This window comes from Berghia stephanieae, chromosome 12 (assembly GCF_034508935.2).
Source record: "Berghia stephanieae isolate SIO BIC M18660-M18661 chromosome 12, UCSD_Bste_1.3, whole genome shotgun sequence".
Taxonomy (NCBI): Eukaryota; Metazoa; Mollusca; class Gastropoda; order Nudibranchia; family Aeolidiidae; genus Berghia; species Berghia stephanieae.
In genome coordinates, this window is record NC_088371.1 from 4729771 (window position 1) to 4737270 (window position 7500).

General features: G+C 38.3%; 1 protein-coding gene across 1 annotated transcript in view; it reads right to left on the minus strand.

The window, feature by feature from the left end:
* LOC144958221 (uncharacterized) overlaps window positions 1-4549 on the minus strand; it is a 106070-nt gene extending 101521 nt beyond the window's left edge. The window contains exons 1-2 of the mRNA XM_078890043.1: window positions 4484-4549; window positions 2747-3147 (exon numbers count right to left, since the gene is read on the minus strand). The gene's annotated coding sequence lies outside the window, so the exon portion shown is untranslated. The remainder of the gene's footprint in view (window positions 1-2746; window positions 3148-4483) is intronic.
* Between the last annotated feature and the right edge of the window lie 2951 nt (window positions 4550-7500).

Sequence of the window (7500 nt, forward strand, 5' to 3'; positions counted from 1 at the left end):
AGGGAGGATAAGATTATTCATCCATCAATTACTCACAACGATCAGAACGAAAATCGCATTTTCTTGATGTCCTCCTTAATGGGGTTGATCTATATATTACCTTCCCATGTGCTCGGGGTCATTGGTCACATTGCAAAATGTTCTCAAAATGACCCACACAGTGAAAAGTGTTCACAGTTTTCGTAAGTATCCTAAATCACGATTGGTAATTTTGTTCAGCTTGAAACATGTGCATGTTCAAAACTTTCATAAACAAATCAGCGTGTTTACAGTTATTCAGATATATCCAATCGTTGGACATCAGCAAATCATGTGATTGATGACTCGGTTGGACGAAAACATGAATATAGATAGATCGCTCCCATTCTCTGCCGGGAGCGCAAGCACAAACCACCGAGATGTCAAATGATATAATACTAAAGAAAGCACTATGCCCCATTGGGGATGATCTATAGGGAATGAGATTAGCGGAAGAGTAGCGTACCTTGATTGGACATCACCTTACAGAGAGAACATCGAAATGGTTTTGCGCATGCGTCTCTCTCGTCCTCGCTTTCGGTGAAGTGTCTCATGCCGCTTTCACCGGAAGCGAGGACGAGAGACGCATGCGCACAACCAACATGACATTCTCTCTCTAATAACTTTTCCGCCGGTGACGTCCAATCAAGGGACGCTACTCTTCCGCTAATCTCATTCCCAAAAATAACCTTTCCACGTGATTGAGGTCATTGGTCAAATTACAAAATGCGTTCAAAGTGACCCAAACGATGAAAAGTGTTCACAGTTTTTGAAATATCTAACATCACGATTGGTCATTTAGTTGAGCTTGACACATGGGCATGTTTAGAAATCTCATAAACACAGCAGTTTGTTTACATTTATGGAGACATGTCCAATCGTTGCACAGTAACAAATCATGTGATCGATGACGGGTTTGGACAAAAACATGAATAAAGATCTCTCCCATTACCAATCAGAAGAGGTTATGACAACAAATTTTAATCATTCCTTTCCTTCACTTGGCTGTGTGTTGTACGGCTGTGTGGTCTAGTGGTGTGACACTCGTTTTCGGATCGGAAGGTCCTGGGTTCGAGCCTTGCGCTCGGCGCATAGTTGAGTCCTTGGAAAAGGCTCTTTACTCACATTCTCTCACCGTACTCAGGTGTAAAATGAGTACCTGGCCGCTAACAGCGTTGTCTTTGTCCGAAAAATTGTAATATCGCCTAAAAGGCGTCATGTCCCGTCCTACATGTTAAATGTTGTTGTTGACCAGGGACCCCTTGTAAAGCGCTTTGAGCACATTTAGTGGATATTGAGCTATATAAATTCTCATTTTTCCCCTTCACTTGGCTGTGTGTGATAAAGCTCAATTTGAATGCTATCCCAAAGATCTAAAAATAGAAATTCTACCTACCACTTGAATGGCAGTCTAAAATCAATGAGAAAGGATTTAGTGACGTCATTCGAAGGTTGCAACGGATGGCACAATTATCATATGATTAATTTATTATTCATTCATGGGGCAGCGCGGCTCAGCGATACGATCTTTGCTTCGTACTAGAAAAGTACCAAATTCGAGTACCCGCTGCGCTGTATGGCCTTGAGCAAGTCATCTCGTCAGTGCCTGGCTTCCAAGTGAATTAAATGTGGATTGGGGAAATATGAGGTTATGGAAGTCTAAATTGAGCCGAAAATACTCCTGGGAGGGGAGGGGGGGGGGGCGTTTAATGAGCTCTACAATATGAAACTATGTCCTTAAATTGAAGTTCAAAAAAGAAATATGCATACACTCTTGCATCAGTCTGAGCGTAGCCATCGTTCACTTATAGATAGAATGCGCTTGGCCAAGGAGTTCACAACATTGCCATCCGGAAGTATAACGGACCAACACACAAACTCTGTGTAACCATGAACTTTTATAGTCTGGTTAATACAGTTTAGTGAGAACAACTCACAAACGCGGATGGCAAAAACAGTAACAAAGGTCTAGTTGACGTCATCTTCGAACTATCTATAGCCAGACACTGACCAAATAATGACGTCAAAATGCCAGTCGTTTTGTGTTTCAGTGTCAGGCTATAACTTAACGATGACGACGGCCTGAGGCCAAGACTTTGCTGAATACTGACAAAACACTGCAAATCACCGCAGCAAGTCACAAAGTATAGATAGTATTATACACAGTGATGAGGCTTGCATGTGATTTGAAAACGACATCGAGAGTTGGTCTTTGTTATTGTTTTTTGCCATCCGCGTTTATGAGTAATGCTCATTGAACTGTATTAACCAGGCTATAAACGTTCATGGATACACACCGTTTGTGTGTTGGTCTGTATTACTTCCGGATGGCAATGTTGTGAACTTCTTATCCAAGTGCATACTATCTATAGATAGTATGCAGATGACGTCACTCAGGCCTTTGTTATTGTTTTTGCCATCCGCGTTTGTGAGTTATTCTCACTAAACTGTATTAACCAGCCTATAAAAGTTCATGGTTACACAGAGTTTGTGTGTTGGTCCGTTATACTTCCGGATGGCAATGTTGTGAACTTCTTATCCAAGTGCATACTATCTATAGCGTAACGATGGCGACAGCTTCGTCCTGATTCAACATTGTGGAACGGAAATACATCGTTTGCGTTCGTTTGAGAGTATTTGCATTACAACCATGAGACCATAACAATTTGGGTTATCAGACCTGTGAATAAGTACACGTTGCTGTTAGTAAATGTAAGTTACTGCTTACCTTGGATTAGTTTTATTTATCCAAAGAAACTATTTTGGCCATACAACTCGCCACGAATCATTAGAAAAGCACATTCTGCAGACTAAGGTAGACGGCACGAGAGGAAGAGGTAGACCAACAAGAAGCTGGGAACAAGATATATGTGAATGTCTGGGAATGACAGCAACTCAAGCAAGTAGACTGGCGGAAAACCGTAATCTGTTTCGCAAGAAAGTTCGGGAAGCAACGTCCTACGCAGGATCAGCTGACTAGATGATGCTGATCCAAAGAAAGAGTCAAATTGATCTCTTTACTCTTTCGCGCCACTCAAACAACAAATTTTGATCTAGTCCGAATTATGTCATTAGCATTTAAAAAACACAATAGTTTTGGGTTGTTTTTCTTCATAAATTAAAACAAAACTAAAAAGAAAAAAAAAAAGAATATGTCAATAAATACATTACGAAATCAACCAATAAATAAATGAAAGAAATAAATAGATCAGGAACTGATTATTTATGGCATTTATAATGCGCCAATCCCCCACAGACAGCAAGCTCGGGGCTCGAACCGTAGCCGTCGTTATGTTATAGCCTGATACCGTGGCCTTCGTAAAGTTATGGCCTGATACTGACCAAAAAATGACGTCAAAATGCCAGTCTTTTGCCACAAATGAAAACAAATCGTGAGTTGTATTCAATAGTTCAACCAATGAAATAACTCGTTTCCATGAGCTCTACTAAGGACAACTCACTAGGTGGTGCAAAAAACAAAAAATGATGTCAAACTGCCAGTCCTTTTGGATTTCAGTGTTAGGCTATAACATAACGATGGCTACGGCCTGATACTGAAATGCAAAAGGACTGGCAGTTTGACGTCATTATTTGGTTTTTGCACGGCCTAGTGAGTTGTCGTTAGGAGAGCTCACGGAAACGAGTTATTTCATTGGCTGAAATATTGAATACAACTCACGATTTGTTTTCTTTTGTGGCAAAAGACTGGCATTTTGACGTCATTTTTTGGTCAGTGTCAGGCCATAACTTTACGAAGGCCACGCTCTAACATACACATCTAGTTTTTTACTTATCACAAAGAGCACAATAATTGAAATAGGAATCCGTTAATATAAAATATAATCTGTTTAAAAGTCAAATTCCGGTAGAAATCAAGAAATATTGCACAGTTATTTTGGAGTGACATGTTAACTCATAAACAACACACAACAAATTGTTTTTAAATGAATAAATAGATAAATAATAAACAATAAATATGTTATAAAAAATGAATCGACGAATAAATATACAAATAAATTGAATTGAAAATGAATAAACAAATAAATGACTAAGTATTAAATAAGGAAATGATAAGTAAGCAGTAAATAGGTGGATAGATATATAAGTAAGTAGATAAATAAACAGAATAATAAATAAATAAATAAATTAATAAATAAATAAATAATATCATATAAATATTTATCACAGAGTGCACACTCGAAATAGGAATCCAGTTATATAAAATATAATCTGTTTAAAAATCGAATTCAATTAAATTAATAAGTTAATCAATAAATAAATAAATAAATAAATAAATACATACATAAATAAATAAATACAATACAATAAAATAAATAAATGAATAAACAAACAAATAAATAAATAAATTAACATAAGTCACTGTAGTCCACACAGAAAAAGCATCAATGTTATAATTGATGTTACACACACATACACACACACACACACAGTGTCTCTAGCTGACCATTTTGATGATGACGATGATGTGTTGTTGCTGCTTTCCACCGAATCCTAAATAAAGACGCCATCAGCAATCCTCTGACAGCTAATATAAGCAGCCCGCCTGGCCTGACAGCTATCCATCCCCGCGTCCGTTGTGCTGTCTTGCATTGACAAATGACTTTTTGTCGTTTTGGCCTCACACACAAAAAAAATCTTACTCCACAATAGGGAATGTGATTAGCGGAAGAGTAGCGCCCCTTGATTGGACGTCACCCATAGTCTGTGACGTCACCGGCGGAAAAGTTATTAGAGAGAGAACGTCATGTTGGTTGTGCGCATGCGTCTCTCGTCCTCGCTTCCGCACAACCAACATGACGTTCTCTCTCTAATAACTTTTCCACCGGTGACGTCACAGACTATGGGTGACGTCCAATCAAGGGACGCTACTCTTCCGCTAATCTCATTCCCTATAAATATTGATAAACTAAACTGATTCCTTACGCATCAAAATGTCTTAAAGCCGACGTGTAAATAATTGTAGGTCTGATGGGCTTTAATTTAACGATTTATTTGTTATTGACGATATTGGCTATGTGGTCTTGTGGTATGACACTCGCTTTAGGATCGGAAGGAAGGTCTTGGGGTTGAGCCTCTCTCCGCTCGGCGCAAAGTTGAGTCCTTGAAAAATACTTTTTACTCACATTCTCTAAGCGTATTCCGGTGTAAAATGAGTACCTGGCCGTCAACAGCGTGGTCTCTGTCGGAAAAAAAATTGTAATATCGCCTAACAGACGTTGTTGTGTCTCGTTCTACATGTTGCGTGTTGCTGTTGGTCAGGGACCCTTTGTAAAGGGCTTTGAGCACATTTAGAGAATATTGCGCTATGTGAAAGCTCTAGGTTTTATGTTTTTGTTTAATTTTAAATTGTGCGTTGAGTTTGAAAGAATTTCTATTAAAAAAGACGAAAGGGCATAATGATTTGGCATACGGAGTTATGATATCGGGTTTGAGAGTTTGTTTTTGTTTTGTTTTTTGGGGTTTTTTTTTTTTTTTGTAAGACGAGAGTCATTTAAATCGATAAATATTTGGAGGACGAGTTTTCTGGCTAAATGTTTAAATACGTGTCTTTCAGATGTACGGAATTGACTTGGTAACCCTCTCTTTACCGTTCATTTTCAGTAAACATAGTATGCGCTTGGCAAAGAAGCTCATAACATTGCCATCCGGAAGTATAACGGACCAACACACAAAACTGTGTGTATCCATGAACGTTTATAGTCGGATTAATACAGTTCAGTGAGCAAAAAAAGACAATAACAAATACCTGAGTGACGCCATCTTCGAACTATCTATAGATAGAACAAAGTTGACGTCACTCAGGTCTTTGTTTTTGTTTTTGGCATCCACGTTTATGAGTACTTCTCACTAACCTGTATGAACCAGACTATAAAAGTTTATGGTTACACATAGTTTTTTGTGTTGGTCCCATATACTTCCGGATGGCAATGTTTTGAGCTTCTTCGCCAAGCGCATACTATCATAGATAGAACGACGTTGACGTCACTCATGTCTTTGTTATTGCTTTTTGCCATCCGCGTTTATGAGTAATTCTTACTAAACTGTATTAACCAGACTATAAACGTTCAAGGTTACACATAGTTTTTGTGGCGTAGTTGCACACATATTATGCAATGGCTTATGATCGTATAGTGATATTTATGAACACCTTGAAATAATCCATAGACTTTGCATTCTTTGTTTCAAATTTCAAGTATTTATTATGGCCTTGAAATAATCCATAGATTTTGCATTCTTTGTTTCAAATTTCATGTATTTATTATGGCCTTGAAATAATCCATAGATTTTGCATTCTTTGTTTCAAATACCAACTATAACTTAATGCTTTTATCCCCAAATACCAAGTAATACCGATCAAAGAAAGTCATTTTCTAGTAAAAAATATAATGACCAAATATACAAAAATTGTGAACTCATTAACTCTCTTGCTGTAAGCTAACTCTCTTACATTTTGTGTGTTGGACCTTTATACTTCCGGATGGCAATGTTGTGAGCTTCTTAGCCAAGCGCATTCTATAAATATTTCCCAAAATGTCAGGCTTACCACACCGATATTTTATTGGTTTTCATACTCAACCTAAATTAACATTCAGCTTTTATATAGCGCAATATCCACTAAACGTGCTCAAAGCGCTTTACAATGGGTCCCTGACCAACAGCAACGGGTAACATGAAGAACAAGATATAACGCCTGTTAGACGATTCTACATTTTTTTTCCGACGGAGACAACGCTGTTAACGGTCAGGTACTCATTTTTCACCCTGAGTAGGGTGAGAGAATGTGAATAAATTATAAATAGCCTTTTCCGAGGACTCAACAATGCCCCCAGCGGGCGGAGACCGAACCCAGGACCCTTTTGATCCGAAAGCGAGTGTCATACCACAGAATAATACCACATGGCCGCATAACTAAATTATTTGGTGTTTTGTCAGAGTGCGCGCGCGCGTCTGATGTTGTTGGCTGTCTCTGTCTTTATTGTGAGATGCTTTTGATTGACATCAGACACGAGACTAACACATTGGACCCACTTGCATTACCTGTGTGTGCGTGTGTTAATGTTTGTGTGTGTATGTGTGTGTGTGTGTGTTGTGTATGTTGATAATTTAGTGTTTGTGCTTGTTAAAGTTTGTCTGTGTGTTTGGGTCTGTTACAGGGGAGGAATTTAGAAATAGGGAGAATGAAAGGTAGAGAGAGAGGGAGAGAGAGAGAGAGAGAGAGAGAGAGAGAGAGAGAGAGAGAGAGAGAGAGAGAGGGGGAGATAGATAGATAGATAGTAGATTGATAGGTAGATAGATAGATATATAGATCAATAGATAGATAGATAGATAGATAGATAGATGGATAGATAGATAGATAGATAGATAAGAGAATGGATAGATCGATAGACATATATATATATATATATATATAGAGAGAGAGAGAGAGAGAGAGAGAGAGAACGAGAGAGAGAGAGAGAGAGA